Raw genomic sequence first — 18,074 nt, 5'->3', positions numbered from 1 at the left:
CAAGATTACAAAGAAAATCCAGTCTCAAAACAGCTATCTAGTTCAAAGAGGAAGGAAGGAGAAAGAAAAAAGAAAAAAAAATAGAATTGTGGGTTTTGTTTTCTTCTTTGATACACTGCCAAAACTTAATTTCCATAATTACTGAAATTTGGTAATTTCTTAAAGGTTAGTTCTGATGTGGAATCTGAAATGATGATTATAATAAGACTTCTTATGTATGTATTGAAACCCACTGGCCTATTCACTTGAGTCTCCTGAGATTTTATGACAGCATGTGTCCATTATATGGAAAATGGAGTTTCACTGAGTTATTCAGATCTTCCAAAAGTCACCACATTTCATTCCATTTAACAAAAGTGATCTTTAGGAATTTCACAGTATTCTTGAAAAAGAAAAACACTCGAAGAATCAGACTCTCAGATTTCTGATTTTTTTCACTTTAAAACTTGAATTGTTATTAACAACAAATGATACTGATTGTTTTCCTTGAAATAATAGGCTTTCTTGGCCTATCCTTCATAAAGTCTATCAAAACATGCACCTAAAGAACCTGAGTTTGAGACAAGTGGATCAATGATCAAATCAAAGACCCACATGTAAATCCACACACCTATGGACACCCGATTTTTGACAAAGAAGCCAAAATTATACAATGGTAAAAAGAAAGCATCTTCAACAAATGGTGCTGATATAACTGGATGTCAGCATGTAGAAGATTGCAAATAGATTTGTATCTACCACCCTGCACAAAACTCAAGTCAAAATGGATCAAAGACCCCAACATAAATCCAGATACACTGAACCTGATAGAAGAGAATGTACGAAATAGCTTTGAACGTATTGGCACAGAAGCCAACTTCCTGAAGAGAACACCAATCATGCAGATACATTAATTTGCAATTAATAAGTGGAGCCCCATGAAACTGAAAAGCTTCTGTAAGGCAAAGGACACTGTTGGTACAACAAAATGGCAGCTTACAGAATGGGAAAAAATCTTTATCAACCCCACATCTGACTGCTGTGGATGATTGTTTGATAAATAAAACACTGATTGGCCAGAAGCCGGGCAGGGAATATAGGTGGGACTAGAGAGAGGAAAAAGGAAAGGACAGAAAGGCAAGAGGGGGAGACACCAGCTACCGTCCAGCGAGCATCATGTAGAGGCAACAGGTAAAGCCATGGAACATGTGGCGACATAGGTTAACAAAATTGGGCTTAGCATAAGAGTAAGAGCTAGATAATGGTAGGCCTGAGCTAATGGCCGAGCAGTTTAAATAATATAAGAGTCGGTGTGTTTATTTTATAAGTGGGCTCCGGGACTGGCGGGGCTTGGCGGGAGCTGGAAAAAACTCTCCAGCTACATCTGACAGAGGGCTAATTTCCAAAATATATAAAGAGCTCAAGAAACTAAACATCAACAAATCAAATAATCCAATTAGAAAATGAGGTACAGATCTAAACAGACAATTCTCAATAGAAGAATCTCAAATGGCTAAGATACACTTAAAGAAATGTTCAAAATCCTCAGCTGTCAAGGTAATGCAAATCCAAATGGCTGTGGTTCTATCTTGCACTTGTCAGGATGGCTAAGATCAAAAACATAAATGACAGCTCATGCTGGAGAGGATGTGGATCAAGGGGAACAGTCCTCCATTGCTGGTGGGAGTGAAAACTTGTATAGCCCCTTTGGAAATCAGTATGGTGATTTCTCAGAAAATTGGGAATCAATCTACCTCTAGACCCAGCTATATCTAAAGGCACATGTGGGCATTTACCTAAAGGGAGGGGTATATGGGAGCGGATGCAGGGGCAGAAAACAGAGAGTGGAAAAGGGGAGCATAGAAAGCCTAGTCCATGGGGAGCAAGCCAGTAAGCAGCACCCCTCCATGGCCTCTATATCAGCTCCTACCTCCAGGATCCTGCTCTGTTTGAATTTTTTCCTTGACTTCCTTCAGTGGTGAACAGCAATTTGGAATTGTAAGCTGAATAAACCCTTTCTTCTCCAATTTGCTTTATGGTCATGCTGTTTTGTTGCAGCAGTAGAAACCCTAACTAAGACAAATTGGTACCAGAGTAGTAGGGTTTTGCTGCAATGGACTTGACCATGTTTTGGGGAGGATTGTGGAAGGACTTTGGAACTTTGGGCTAGAAGAGCCACTGAATGTTAAGAGCTATGTGTGACGTTCTGTGGGAGCTTGGAAGATAAGATGGAGGCCTGGCTTGTTCAGTTTCAGAGGGAAGTTTAAAGATTGTATCAGGGCCATTTGTTATTCTGAATTAAGATTATGTGGTTCTGGTTAGCTGGGACTGAAGAATCAGCTATGATTAACAAGATACCAGAACTACTAAAGCAAAACTCTGCTTTGCTCGGATACTTGATGCTGATCAGCTGGAGCTAAGAAATTAGTGGCGATTAAGAAGAAACCAGCCAGGTAGAAACCTGGTGAAAGTGAATCACCCAGAAATCTACGAAGATGAACCCAGCTAAGATTCTAGCAATAGGGGTTACATATCCTGAACTGGACATCTCCTGTGACCAGGCAAGACTTCCAGTGGAGGGACTGGGACACCAACCCAGTCACATAACCTTCGACCTACAGCATGTCTTGCTTACTGGATGTTCTGAGATTGGTGCCTAGTCCAGTTGATATCAGAGAGGCTTCATCTAGCAACTGATGGAAACAGATGCAGAGACCCACAGCCAAACATAAAGTGGACCTTGGGGAATCTTACAGAGGATCGAGAGGGAGGATTATAGGATTGAGAGCAGTCAATGTCACCACAAGAAAACCTACAGAATCAAGTGACTGATCTGGGATCCTAGGGGCTCACAGAGACTGAACTGAAAACCAGGGAGCCTGGATGTGTCTCACTTTGGCCCTCTACATATATGTGACAGTTGTGTAGATTGATCATTACCTTGTTAATTGCTCTTAGGTCTGTTACCATTCTCTACTTACCAGATTTCTTTTTAATAATAAATACAGGAGAATTCCAAGAGCTGGTTGATTCTTCAATATGCTGAGCATTTAACTGCTCTTGTACAAGCTATTCCAAGGCCTGCAGTTCCTCTGTTGTTAAAGGCCATTGCTGAATCCATACAGGCTTGTCTGTTAACCATTTTAAAGGTAGAGCTGTTGGTATCTTTGAAAGATCAACAGCTGTTGTGCCCTGTTTTTGTATAATCTGGATGGCTGGTGACTGTTCTTTATAATGTAATCTAACATTAATGTCAGAAACATGCATTAGTTTAAGGTTTGTTTGTGAGGTTGGAAGAATGTTAATCTGAGTATTCCATTGTTGTAACAAATCACGTCCCCATAAATTCATTGCTATATTAGCCACATATGGCCTTAATTTTCCTGTTTGTCTTTCTGGCCTGATATATTCGACCCATCTTGCACTCTGTTTCACTTGAGATAGTGTTCCAATCCCTAACAGCTAGACATTTACCTCCTGAAGAGGCCAATTTGGATGCCAAAATTTTGGTGCAATTATTGTGATATCTGCACCTGTGTCTACAAGACCTTCTATGAGATTGTCATTTATTCCTATTTTTAAGTATGGTCTTTGTTCATTTATAGAAGTTTGACAAAAAATTCACTTGATGGTTTCTACTGAACTTTCCGTTCTCTCTGCTATAGGTGTTCTATTACCCCGATCAGTATGGTTTATTACAATAGGTATTTGGTTATTTAATTGCTCTGAGAAGGGTTTTCTTCTAAGATGGCAGGAAAGGACTGAAGTGAATTTGCCGTGGGGGCCTGCGAGAGGGCCCTCAGGGAGTTTCCTGATGCCAAAGACAAAGGATTACCTTGTCTGTCCCTTGTTGATCTATATTTGTTAGTTCAATATTTACCTTTACCACACCTTCTGCGTAATTCAGAACGGAGGGGCATTCTGTTGCCATTGTTCCTTGAAGAAGCATTGTTTCTAGGAATGCCCTGTTTACAGTCTTTTTTAGGCGATGTTATTTACTGCAATTAAAGCATCTGACATTTTTCTTCAAACCTTTTGAAATCACCTCTCCTATCCAGGTATCATCATGATCATGAGATTCAATATTAATTGGATCCCTGATCCAATTTTCCAAGGGTGCTGATCAGGCCTTAACAGTCTAATTACCCTTTTGCATGCTCTTTGACCCCCTCCATGACAAATACAAGCTCTGAGTGAAACAGTTGTGTTCTCCTGTGGACAGCCTGGCATTTAGAGCTATCCCCCACATTGTTCTGAAACAGAGTTTTCCATTATTTCAGCCTTAGTGTTCATGTGTGGTGACATGCACTATGGTTTACGTAGGGCATATCCTAAGGGACAGCTTCGGTTCCACCTGGATATTTCCTTCAGTGTGTGCCTGTAACCAGCATTTCCCTCTCACTTGGATAAATACTGCTTTCACTTTTTCTGTGTTATGTTCTGGATTTCTTTATGATGTCCAACTCTATGGCCTCCTTCAGGCCTCCCTCTCTTTGTTCTGAGAACATGCTGGATGCAGTAGGAGGCTGTAAATCTAAAGGCTAGAGTATAATTTCTAGCAAGACATTTCGCACGTATGAGTGAGCTTAATTAGGTTATTTAGTCTTTATTTTTAATGACTTTATTTTTATTTTATGTCTATGAATGTTTGCCTGTGTATGCACCACATGTATACTTAGGGCCCTGGGAATGTCAGAAGAGGGGCTTGGATCCCCTGTAACTGGTGTTACAGATGATTGTGAACTTCAGTGTTAGTCCTGGGAGCCAAACCTGGGTCCTATGCAAAAGCAATAAATACTCTTAACATCTGAGCCATCCCTCCACCATTTTGTTTAATTTTCTAAGTTCTAGTTACCCTAGATGTAAAGCAGACTTAATAATGACTTACAAGAATATTTTAACATATACATACATTTAAAATTTCTAACTCTGTTCTGAAACATTTAATAAATATTACTTTATCAAATTTAATTTATCTGAAATTTTTGAATGCAAATTTTTTTCCATTTAAAAATTTTTGGGTCTGTTTTATATCCATAACATCAGCTACACATAAAGTAAAATGACTAGTATAGTCCAATATGTATAACTCATCCATCATCTCTCTTTCTATGTGACACGGACAGCTGTAATCTTCGTTTAGAAAAAATCCTGTTACTGGCCCTGTTACTATCAAGAGTCCTTGTGCTTTATATTAGGAAATTGACTTGTTCATTCTGCATATTTACCGCATTCTATGTTTTGGACATCACACCCCCATTTCCCACCATAGGGCCCAGCACCCCAACCCTGATTACCATCGTATGTATTAATTTGCACACATTACTTCTAGCTAGATTAATTGTTTTGCCTATGCAACATTTCTGCTTTTTAAAAAATACTTACACTTGGTTTTTAGAATTTATTATTTCAAGAGTTCTTTTATGCCTCCTTTTTCCCCTAATACACTGGACTTTACTAACACAGCTATGAAAACTTATGAAAACTCCCAACTTCACTAGACTTATTTTCTAAGTCCAAAGCTAAATACTTAATCATCATCATCATCATTATTATTTTGAGATAGAATCTCATTGTGTACCCTTGACTGGTCTGGAGCTTGCTATGAAGACCAGGTTGGCCCCAGCCTCACAAAGATCTGTCTGCCCCTGCTTCCCAAGTGCTGGGATTAAAGCTGTGTGCTACCATGTCTGGAAAATTTTAATTCATACATTTTCTAAGTACATTGTGTAGAACAAACATTGACTTAGGTATAAGTATTCATTTATTTATCTTTTTCCAATAAAAACCTCTCTCTTTCATTCCTAACTCCCTCTCTTTGTTTCCTTAGTCACGACTTGAGTTAGAATTGAAGAAACTAAGTTTGTTAACTCTCTTAAAGGTGTGTGGCCATGAGAAGTGACTGAACGCTGTAATTTTAGTGGTCTTTATGTGAATGAACCTGGGCTTGCTGGTAGTCTTCTCTCTAATGACCTGCTATAGGAATATTGTTCTGTAATGCCAGTTCTTGAGTGGCTGTGGCAGTGAGGGTACCAGTTTTAGGCTAGCCTGGACTAAAGGCATAGGCTGGCCTGGACTGTAAGCCTCAAGAACAGAGCAGAGATTTTGCTTCAGAAGTAAAATGAAGTAATTAATTTTGTAGGAAAATGAATGGATCTGGAACATATGATATTAAATGAAGCAACTGAAGACTCACAGATAAAAAAAATCATGTCTTTCTCTTTAGTTTAAATATCTAAGGACATGCAGATAGACCCTAGCCTGTACTTTTTATATGTATGTTTACAATGGTGGTCAGAGTGGGTATTGACTCTGGAACTACAAAGAACAGTAGTAAGGGGGAGTATGGAGTGTTGAGGGAAGGGAAGGCAGCAGGACATGTGGTAGTTTAAATGCCATTGGTCCCCATAATCTCACAGGGAGTAGCACTATGGAGATGTGATTTGTTGGAGTGAGTGTGGCCTTGTTGGAGGAAGTGTGTCACTGTAGGTGGGCTTTGAGATTTCCTATACTCAGGATACCACCCAGTGTCAGTCAACTTCCTGTTGCCTGCAAGATGTAGGACGCTTGGCTGCTTCTCCAGCACCATGTCTGCCTGCATGCTGCTGTGCTCCCCATCATGATGATAATGAACCGAATCTCTGATCTGTAAGTGGGCCCCCTCAATGACATGTTGTTTTCCTTATAAGAGTTGCCATGGTCATGATGTCTTTTCACAGCACTAGAAACCCTAACACAGACAGGATACAAGTGACATTAGAATGGCAAGCAGAGGAGAAAGGGGAGTTGCAGGGAGGAGAGAGAAGTGGAGAGAATGAGCAAAAACAAGTTTGGTTTGAAGATGCCATATGAGACATACAGTGAGTGCCAAGTAAATATTAATAATAAATTACTGTTAGGAAAAAAAGACTTGCCTCATCAAACTTTGCAGTACCCAAAAACCTTTATATTAAGGGGACACTTGAGGTCAAGCAGAGCCAGAGTCTACTAGAATGACGTGACACGTCACATACCAAGGGTTGGTCACCTTTGGTTCCAAAGCTGTTGTTTGTTTGTTTGTTTGTTTGTTTGCAATACTTAACCTTTATCTCTGTTTCTCCCAGCCTTTGCAGGCTTCCTTTCTTCTGTTCAATTCAAGAGCCTCCAGATTGGTGCAAAGTAACTCACATGCAGGCTTGCCACTATTAGGAACTCACTCTGGGACCCAATTATTATTGCATCCATGCATGTGTCTATTTCTAGGTAGGAATAACGTTAGTGTATTAACATAATCTCGTGCCAGGACGCCTTGCGGGGTAGTTTCCTGTCAGTTCGTTTATTTCTTCTAAAAGAGTTTAGTGCTAGAGGTTTCCTAAGTGTGTTTTAAACACTGTTTCTGATAGATATTAGCACTGAATAATTAGGGATGGAGGATTTACACTACATTTTTTTTCCTCTCTTCTGAGTAATTGTGGTGAATTGCTCACTTCAGATAGATCATGAGACCAGGCCTGGCCATCGCTAGGTGTCTAGTTGTTTTGCTGGGTTTGGTGTGATGACTCAGCACTTGCTGCTCTTCCAGAGGACCTGGGTTAGATTTCCTACACCCATATGGCAGCTCATAGCTGCCTGTTACTCCTGTAACTGCCCATATCTCTTCCCCAGGGACCCGATAGCCTCTTCTGGACTCCGGGCATCAGTCACACACACGGTGCACTGGCATATGGGTAGGCAAAACACCTATGCAAATTAAAAAAAAAAATAGGAGTTCCTTTGTTGTTCTGAGCCTTCGATTTGCCTCTTGTCACATGCAAAGATTGTTACTATTACCAATAACACCAATTTCAGTTCCCTTAGTTGCTCTGATTAATCTGCACGGAAACACATATATCGAGCTGTTAACAGTTATCAATATGAAATGCAACTTCTGAATAGCCAGATTATTATTTGACTATTATATATGATATTTTATGTTACATTATTATACATACATTATTAAGTTATGTTATTTAAGGCAAGCTCATCTTTATTTATTTCTTCCTAACCTATCTCAAATATTCTGAGATAACTGTACCTCTTCCTGCCTGGGTCCAGGCACTGTCCACTGTTGTTGGGAGAACACTAGTTGATTAAATTTCTTTTTAAAGAGTCTTGACCTTTCAATGTCCAGTCCTGTAGGTGTGAAAATAATTTACATTTCTCCTCAGGATTCCTAAAGTCTTCCATTTAATTTCTAGATTGTTCCATTGTAGGCCTCTCCTAAATATCACATTATGAAGTTGAGTGTTACCTGTAGGCCAAAGCAATTTTACTTAAAAAAAAAAAATCTTGATTAATTTGAACATAATCAGCCAGTATGTCAGATGATTTCACTGTTTCTGATCGATGCTGACAGGTGAGAAAATTAAAATCAGGGAGGGAAGCAATTAAAAACTGACAAACATTACCTTAATGAGACAACTGGATCATTTATAAGCTGTGGAATATGTTGTATTCTTGAGAAGTATCTTAGAATGGTGGGGGAGATAGTGCAGTAAAAATCGCTTGGGTTTTGATGACCAGAGTTGGGGGTCACCCATACTTGTCATCTAGTACCTTTGTCCTAATCTAACATTTCAGTTGCTTCTGGGGACTGAATCTCACATTGAACATCATAACATCATTTACTTTAAGTAGATCTTACTATAATTAATCTTTTCACCATTTGAAATTTATGAAAGTACAGAACATGTAGATGAAATAACTTTCGGTGTTGTCTAGCTGGTTTCTAGGCAGCCATAGTCTAGACCTCTGAGAAGAGAAACTCAAAACTCTATGTTTCCTCACAAGCCCTAGCCATTCGACTGTGGAAGTTTACAGGAGTCCAGGTCCTCAGTGCTCTATTTGGAGGGTTCTTTGCTTGGCAACGTTCCCTATTCCAACATGTCTGGGATGATGGGCTTATCTGATATCAGTAGAATTGTTTTTCCCACAGAACTCTGTTTTATTGCTCATTTTTTAGCTTAGGCTTTGCTTCTTAGTCAGCTTGTTCATAAATTTTTTTTTTGTTTGTTTCTTCATCATCTCCTTAGGGTTTAAACTTTGTTTGAAGTGATAGATTCGAACCATGGTTTGTGAAAAGCCCCTTGAAATGGTCTCTGTTGTGTGTCATGGTCTCTGTGTGTGTGTGTGTGTGTGTGTATGTACGCGCGCGCGTGCATGGGAACACACGTCTGTCCTTACAGTCAAGCATTGCACTTGTTTTTCTCTACTGTTTTCTACCACAGATTTTATATTTCTTCTTGGTTTTATATTGATTAAAACAGAAAATTATAATAATGTTCTTTTAGTTTCAGCTAGGTTCTGAGTCTAGCTTTACATAAATTCCAATTAATAGGTTGAGAATTTACAAATTTGAGCTTGAATATACAGGTTTTTTAAATTTTTATTTATTTATTTAATTTTGGCTGAAATTGCTTCTGGAGGTGAGAATATTCTTCTTGGGAGAGGAAAGATAGTTGGAGAAATGACCCATTTATTCCAGTGGGTCAACAGATCAGCAGACCAGACATCCCCAGAAATAACCAAGGAGCTCTGGCTTTATTGCCAGAGGTTGTCATGGGATTCGCCAGTTGTCCTGTCGCTTTGTGGGTTAAGAAGAGTTCCACTTCCTTCTGAAACACCTGAGATCTGCAAAGGACACATAACACTCCAGCCATGTGCATGGGCTGGTGACCTGCATGGCTAGAAGGCTTCAGCTTTTCCCTCCTATGAGGGGAGGTTTTGATGAAAGTCTGTATGAAAACCGCCGCTGTAGATGCTGTTTAGTGGCTTGTGTGTTAACACCTTGGGTGAGGACGATGCATCTGTGAATTTACGCTGGGGAGGCCTGAGCAAGTGTTCATGGTAACCCAGAACTGAACTCTCGGCTGTGCTTAGTCAAGTGTCACTTTCTGCTGAGACCACAGATGTGAAGTTGTTTTTTCTGTCCTTTTACTAGGTGGTGAGGCATGATCCCAAACTAAAGTGCATTTTTGGGGTCAATTTTTAAATTAGTATATATTGTTTGTTCACACGACTGGTTTTCATCATGAACTGTGCACTGTGTGTGCAATGCACTTTAGTCCTGTTGTCTCATATTTCACCTACTCCTGTCCCCTTTTACTCTATCAGGTTCCTACTCTCAAGTGGGATCTTTTTAACTTTAATGCCTGCCTGCCTGCCTGCCCTCCCTCCCTCCCTCCCTTTTGTTCTAAAATCTCTTTTTTTCATTCCACATATGCGAGAAAACAAGAGATACTTATTTTTCTGAATTTTGCATTCGTTGCTTAATTGCAGTTTCTGTTTTACCTACTTGTTTTCCAGTCCCCGAAGTCTAATCAGGAGGCTTCTCACCTCATCTAAGAGGCAAGTGTTTGGGGTGAGAGTTCAAGGTTAAATTTTCATCTGCTCTGTGTTAGTTTTGTGACCTTTGAAGCTTGGTTGCTAGGTTTGTAAAATTGGAGTGGTAAGGACTCATTGAGTGTACGATGAACATGATTTAGGATGTAATTAGCATGTACTGCTTTCTAGACTGCAAAATAAACAGTGACGTTAAAGGATAGTTAAGGTTTTGATTTTGGGGGTAGGAGATGAGTTTCTGGCAGGGCATCTTAGCAGCCATGTTTTCCAACTGTGTTTGGAATGCTTTATGAAAACTGGACACTTTAGCGCACGAGGTTTCAATCTATCCATGTAAAATATCAAACGAGTTCTCTCTGTTCCGGGGCTTCTCTCAGCAGCTCCAGCTCCTTGGGCCTCGGGCAGTGCTGTAGGCACAGACTTGGAAAGGCTGCACACCAGGAGCAGCAGCCCTGCCACCTAAAGCTTTTGGGGTTTGAGAAAACACTGGAGTTTCTAATATTATTTTTATTTTTGTTACCATGTGTGTGCATGTATGCTCATGTGCATTCATATGTGTGTGTGTGTGGGTGGGGGGGAGCGGTGTGTTGAGGCCACTTAAGAATGACATAGATAATCTCATGGTATTTTAAAACTAGGACCATGAATCACAGAAATAGCCGTCTTGGGATATGCTCTAGTAGTGTGTGTTTGGCTCATGAAAAGAAATACTAGCATTTTGTACGTGGCCACTGTGGACGTGGAGGAAAATCTCCCTGCCCCTGTTTAGCTGAGGACAGTTTTGACTAGGTAATAGAGATAATCTTCATTCTCATATGAGAAGTTAATAGGGAACTTTAGTAACTTGCCCAAGGCCATTGGAGAGAGGAAGACAGTTGACTAGGTCTAAATGCCATGTGTTCTTCCTGTTCCTCAGGGCAGTCACATTGTTGATTTGGCTTTAGTATCCTTTTCTACCAAGACTTAAAGATCAGGTGAGTGAGTTGTTTGTGTTCCTTAGCCTCATGACCGAGGAGAAACTGAGGCAGAAAATAGAGATCACCAGGCCAGTGGCAAAGCTCCTGCTTCTGAATTCATACTCTGCTACGTATTGTACTGTAGTGTATATTCTTGGGCAAGTCATCGTTTCTGAACTGATGACTGTTTTTCATGTTTTATTTGTGAAGTTCTTCACAAGACTTATTAGTTCCCTTTTCATTCTCTGCCCCTCTATGAAGTTCTACCTCCATCACATGTGAGCAGAATAATCTCTTCCCATTTCTTTATCACGTTCATGTGGGTGAAATGAGATCATAAATGTGGACATGTTTTGCAGAATATACTGTTCTTATTACTGATGGATTAAAGTAGGCTTGGTGTCCAGTGCCTCCAAGTGACTTCTGCCTGTTTAATTTACAGAGACTAGCCCATCATCTGGCTGAGCCTGTGTCCATTGTCCATCCCTAAAGCCAGAAGCTGCTTGAGGTAAGAGAGGATTGGAGTCTTCACAATTATAGAATGCTAATAGGCCCCTGAACCCATGATGCTAAAGGCTGATTCCCAATGCAAGACACACATAAGTACTTTTTGGTCAAGAGAATCATGAAAAATATCCAAGGTTGTAACCTTCCCTGTCTTCTTGGTTTAATTTTGCTTTTCAATTTCTACCCTTTTAACACCTAAAAGAGAAACATCTGGATAATATGCAACATTGACATTTAATGAACATTTGAGAATCCACAGTGGTGCTATACAGTAGGATGGTCTTCTCCACTGTTTTACCGTGTCATTGGCTAGTGTATGGCAGGCAGGCTTTCCACCTTGTCTCTTCAGCTTTCCTTCTTTGAGTGTACTTTTTATTATACTATACTGCCAGAAGTGTTTGGCTCTGAGTGAACTACAGAATGCTTCTAGGGGTTAGTCATTGTGTCTTACATGCCTGATAACTATCTAGTTGTGCACTAGAGATTGCAAGGTTGCAATGAAGTAGGAACACAGAAAGTGAGTTAGGCCTTTGCAATGTCATGCCCCTCCGTTGGTGGCCCATTGCAAAGGACAGAGAGATTCTTGCAGAGAGCCTCCTCATGAAGTTACTGAGAAAATGGAGGCTGTTGGAAGAGAAAAGGAACATCTTTAGTTCAACTCCTCTAGTTTTACTTATAGCCAGCCTGCTGGCATTTGCACCTCCCAGTGATGCTGCTGTGTTCAATATGATCTTTTAGGCTTTCTTTACCAGGAGTTTAAGTCGTCAATATGATATTCCTAACCCGAGGCACCAACGTATAAAGCTGTCTAAGATTTGGAGTTACTATTGAGATTGCTGTCAACATTTATTAATAACTTTGGTGTACTATTTCAGTGATGATGGATTGCAAACATGACTTCACACGGTTCTTTAAAAAAAACCCTGAAATTGGTTGGTACTGCCCTGTAATCACAGGAATTACCAATTGAGAATCAACTGGGAATTATGGTTTTAGGATAATATGATTTTCAAAGCTAATGTTTATCAAATATACTAAATATGATACAGGTGGGTGATATGAATTGAGAAACTTTTAGAATTAACTCAGTTGCTAGTGTAGTTGAATTTTTTTCTGAGTCCTACAAAAGAAAATGTTATTTAGGAATGTGTATGCAAAAAATGTAAGAATTTTTTTCTTTTAGTCCTACTATATTATACAAAATGTCTGCACAAAACTTGTTTCTAACCTGTCATTTTCATGGACAAATATATCAAGAGAACTTCCTGAAGGCCTCTCTTGTTAGAGTTTTTGATAGCCCCCATGACATGTACTTTCAAGTTAAGAAAGGAAGAAAATCAACTTTCTTCTATTCTTTGACATCAATACGGGTCTAACTTTCGGTGGATCTGGCCATTTCACCCACTGTGAATACCCTGAAGAAGAGGGAGATTCCCTGTCTGTCCTCTGACTTACCCTGGGTGAATCATTAGACCGATTAAGACAGTCCAGAATACGAAAACCAAAGTGAATCTACCTAAATTTTCTACTTCAGAGATCTGCTTTAGAGAGCTGTTTAGGGACTATGGTTATCCCATGTTTATCCCTTTAGTTTGCACTTAATAAATGCTGATAGAATAAGCTTTGAAGGTTAGTTAGTTAGCTGCATTCACTCTCCCCACTGAAATCTGTCTCAAGGCTAAAAGAGCTACTTTAATTAAACCTTAGAAAGTTAAAAAAATTCTCTTTAAAATGGGGAATTTCATTTACCTACCTACCTACCTACCTACGCACCCATCTATCATCCATCCATCCATCCATCCATCTTTGTATCTATGTGTGTGTGTGTATGTATGTATGTATGTGTCTCTATCTATCTATCTATCTATCTATCTATCTATCTATCTATCTATCTATCTATCTATCTATCTTATCTACCTACCTACCTATCTATTTATGCATCTGTTTGTCACCCATCCATGTCTCTATCTATCCAGCAATGTAATCCCTATTTTTCAGATTTATAGGCTGGTGGGGACTAACAGATGGAATTATCTCAACCTTTGGATGATGGAGAACTGAATATTCTGGGAGCATGATGTACACATGTAAAACAGTCTTGTGGTAAAAATGGATATTAGTGGGGATAATAAAGAATAGCAGTTTAAGTTGGGAATTAGACTTGACAGTATACATGTCAGTGGATATCAATGAATGTAATCATTGTTTTCCCTCAGCTTTTGATGTCGATCCACCAACTGTGGTGTGTTCCTTGTCCCGTTTCCAAACCAAATCTATTTAAAGCTGCACTTCATGGCATTTGAAACTGTACACCCTGTTTACTCTTAAAAAACATGAGCTATCGTTTCCAAATCGTTGGTCTCTGTACTAGAGGAAGAGCTGACTTCTGGCCTCCTGCAGACCATTGGCTGTCTCCATTTTCTCTATGGTGACTCATTAGAGGAATAATATCAAATTAGTACTCATGGACTTATATATATTGCCCATATGAGATGGTAATTTTCAATTTTGGGAAATTGTCTTGGTCTGCCTTGAATAATCTTAATCAGCCATTGCTTTTTTTTTTTTTTTTTAGTGGAGGCAGAAGCAGTAGTCATTGTGGGTTTCTTCCTTTGCTACCTGGATAGACTCTCATTGCTCTGGGCAGTGATGCTGTGTGTGTGTCATGTGGTCTGGAAGCAATGAGACTGTAACTGTCCCTAGTCTTGATGTCAGCTGCCTATATCACCTTGAGCAAGGCATATTCCCACTCTAATCCATTCCAGCATCTGCTAATAGACAGAGGTGTACCAGTTGTCCATGGATTTTCATCTGTTCAGTATTCTAGTAACCAGAATATTATCTGTCTCCCTTCTACCATGTTTCCAAAATCCTGTGACTTTATCACAGAGCCTTGTGTGGAAACTTGGTATTGTGTTTAACCCTTGATTCTTTGATCTAACAGAGAACAGTTACTGATGTGAATTGTAGAGTATATGTATTCTATAATTGATTATTGGGCACCTGGCTGTCCCAGTCTCCAACAACAACTTGCAATTTCAAGTCAGAAAGGAAGGGAGTCAGTCTTCTCTGCCAGTGACTCTCAACCTTCCTAATGCAGCAACCCTTTAGTAAAATTCCTCATGTTGTGGTGACCCCAAACATAAAATTATTTTGTTGCTACTTCATAACTGTAATTTTGCTCCTGCGATGAGCTGTGATGTAAATATTTTTGGAGATAGAGGTTTGCCAAAGGGGTTGTGACCCACAGGTTGAGAATCACTGTTCTATCGATAATAAAAAAGCATTCTCATTTTTCGAGGATCTGGTAAGCTTACTCACTAACCAACACTACTAAATAAAGGTTAGTTCCTGGCCTGTTGTTTGAGTTATCCAGTGTGAATGGTCATCAGGCTTGTTAGGACAAGTCAGAATATCAAAACCAGAGGGATTCTTGAGAATCAGTCTCCCCTACATTTCTAACTTAAGAGTTGGAGTAATTTGAGGATCACAGAGAGAATCTAATTGGTCTAAGTTGTTGGTGTAATTGATAGACCAAAATTTCTTTTTATTTCATACTTTTTCGTGTGTGTGTGTGTGTGTGTGTGTGTGTGTGTGTGTTGTAGTTGTAGTTGTACACACTTGTGCATGTACCTGTGGAAGCCCGAGGTCAGTTGGGTATCTGTTTTTCCTCTGTCTGTCACGTTCTACCTTATTTTCAGTGATTGGCTAGACTGGCTGACTAGAGAACCCTAGGGATCTGTCTCTGTGTCCTGAGTGCTGGAGGATGTCTCTTTCTCAGACCTATCTTGTGCCTTGGTGTTCTGGGACTAGGCTGACCTAAGAAGCTACTGGTGTTTCCATGGGTCTTCAGTCTTCAGAGGAGGAGATAGTAATTATCCATCAGATTGAAGAAAACATAAAGACCACTGGACTTCGGTACTTACTATTAACTACACAGTACTAAGCTTCAGAGATTGGGAATTGTTTTACTGTCTGAGGTTCAGATGTTCCCTCTGATCATTGTGCTATGACATTAGGGAGGGCAGGACTTTTCTCTGAGCCTCTGATTCTCCTTCAGTGAGGTGAGAGTTGGTAGAGATGCTGGGAAAGATTCCCCAACTCTTGAGTTTCCAGTTTGCTTCCTCAGCTGTCTTGGCAAGTTTTCAGCCATGCTCTGTGCAAAATCCAGAGCACCCCTCTTGTTTAATCTGACACCATTAAAATGTGGGTTAATGGGACGGGGAGATGAGGGAGGGGCACCCACAACTCTATGAACTATCTCAAACACATACCAGCTGCAACTTAAAGGCTTTATAGATACACTGAATGCTCTAGACACATGAGTTCTAGGGTAGACAAATGATATTTCTGTATGTGAGAAGCTCAGTCTTCCATTTGGTTGGTTCATGCTTCCTGTCTCTTGGGTTTTTATCACAGACTCTCTGTTGTTCTTCTCTGCCAGTCTCCCTTACCATGACTCTGGACATTGACACACACACACACACACACCCCTGTTAAGTGATATTTTAACCTTGAAATTCTTACTCTTCTTGTTCCGTTTGTTAATTTATTCTTTTAGTAAATGTCCTTTTAACTCAATGTTTGTTTAGTGCTTATCATTTTAATCTAGTTTGTTATTTACTTTCAAAGATTATCCTCATATGAAGAACTCAAGCGCCTGCCCCCCCCCCCCCCCCAATATAAAGAACTTAAGCTTAGAAGGTAGGAAAATCTGCTCAAAGCAGTGTGGCTAGTAATCAGCCAATTTTGAATTTAAATCCAGAACAACTGCAAAACACGAGTCATCCCAGAGATAGCACTGAGTATGAGTAGGAATTCTGGTAGAAAATGGTGAATGGGCCCCATAGGAATGCAGTGGTTACATTCTGGGGTTTTTGGTGAGAAACAAGCTCACACCTTCTGAGTCACTTATGTGATAACTCACTAGTTAAATTATCCCTTCAGGCAGAAAAATGAATGTCAAAGAATTGTAACTAACTCATAGTTTTCCCCTGGTGTGGGAACGTCTGGTGTGGTTGTTTTTGTGAGATGAGGGAGAGCAAAAGGCAGTTGGGGTCATCGTGTCCCGAGTAGAGTCTGAGTTATGGACTGGTGTGGGGCTTTGGTGCTTCAGGAAACGTTTGTTGTTTCTTCTCTGTCGTCCTGAGCATGGGACTTTTTACAGGGACAGATTTCTGTCCGTACATAGCTCCACGTAATTCCAGATGTGAACAGCTAGAGCTTGGTTTCTGCCAAGTTGTAATGACTGCCACATGTGTGAAACTCACACTTAGTGCTGATGACCCACTGTGAGCTTATATGGGAGCCAGACAGTGAAAGCCTATGCCAGAAGCAGAGGAGGCCTCAGGGGTTGCCAGGGGCAACACCCTCACCTTACAGGTGGGGAGGTGGAGGCCAATAGAGTGAATGCAACTTCGCAAAGTTCAGGCAGCAGCAGCTTAGTAGCTCCTCGGGAAGAATGGAGAGGAAACACTCCATGGCAGCTGTGTGCGAGAATACCTTCTCTATTCCTTGTCTTTCGGCTGGCACAGCCTCACTCTGAGAGGCCTGTGTACCAGCTCTATTCACTACAAGGCCCTCGGAAGGGTACTTGATTCCTTCTGGTCTCAGCGTTGTTGTCTCTAAAATGGAAATCATACCCGAATTACCAGGAGGTTGAATACATACTATCCTCTAAATCAGTGGCTCTCAACCTTCCTAATGCTGCGACCCTTTAGTTCTTCATGTTGTGCTGACCCCCAACCATACAATCATTTTAGTTGCTACTTCATAACTGAAATTTTGCTACTGTTATGAATTGTAATGTAAATATCTGATATGCAGGATATCTGATATGCGACCCTTGTGCAAGGGTTATTTGACCTCCAAAGGAGTGGTGACCCACAGGTTGAGAACTGCTGATTTAAATTATTAGTAATCCTCATCTTGGCTTGATGAGATAGACACAATTCCCTTGTTACTTGTCCTGTTTTCTCACTTGATCTGTCCTGGCCCATCAGAGTCTTGTCTGAAGACCAGCAATACCCATGCTACCTGGGAGTCTCCCAGACCATACTCTAAACATCTTGAATCAGTCTACATTGCTACAAGCTCCCAGGGTAGTTCCCATGCTTATTAGCATTTGAGGGGCATTCTTATAGGCCACACCCTGCTTGCAGCCACTGGCTGGCTGCCAGCATTCTTGGGGCATGTGGTACCCAGGCCTCCAGACAGAGGGAGGGAACACTATGAGGTTACTCCTTGGGAGTAGGGGAGGACAAGGTTGAAGGG

General features: G+C 40.4%; 1 protein-coding gene across 1 annotated transcript in view; it reads left to right on the top strand.

Moving 5' to 3' along the window:
* Lpp (LIM domain containing preferred translocation partner in lipoma) overlaps positions 1-18,074 on the top strand; it is a 547,833-nt gene that overhangs the window by 103,478 nt on the left and 426,281 nt on the right. The window contains exon 3 of the mRNA XM_059277236.1: positions 11,737-11,802. The gene's annotated coding sequence lies outside the window, so the exon portion shown is untranslated. The remainder of the gene's footprint in view (positions 1-11,736; positions 11,803-18,074) is intronic.

The sequence above is a fragment of the Peromyscus eremicus genome, chromosome 12 (assembly GCF_949786415.1).
Source record: "Peromyscus eremicus chromosome 12, PerEre_H2_v1, whole genome shotgun sequence".
In the NCBI taxonomy this organism is placed as follows: domain Eukaryota; kingdom Metazoa; phylum Chordata; class Mammalia; order Rodentia; family Cricetidae; genus Peromyscus; species Peromyscus eremicus.
The sequence above is the reverse complement of the archived record's forward strand: the minus strand, read 5'-3'. Positions and strand labels throughout refer to the sequence as shown.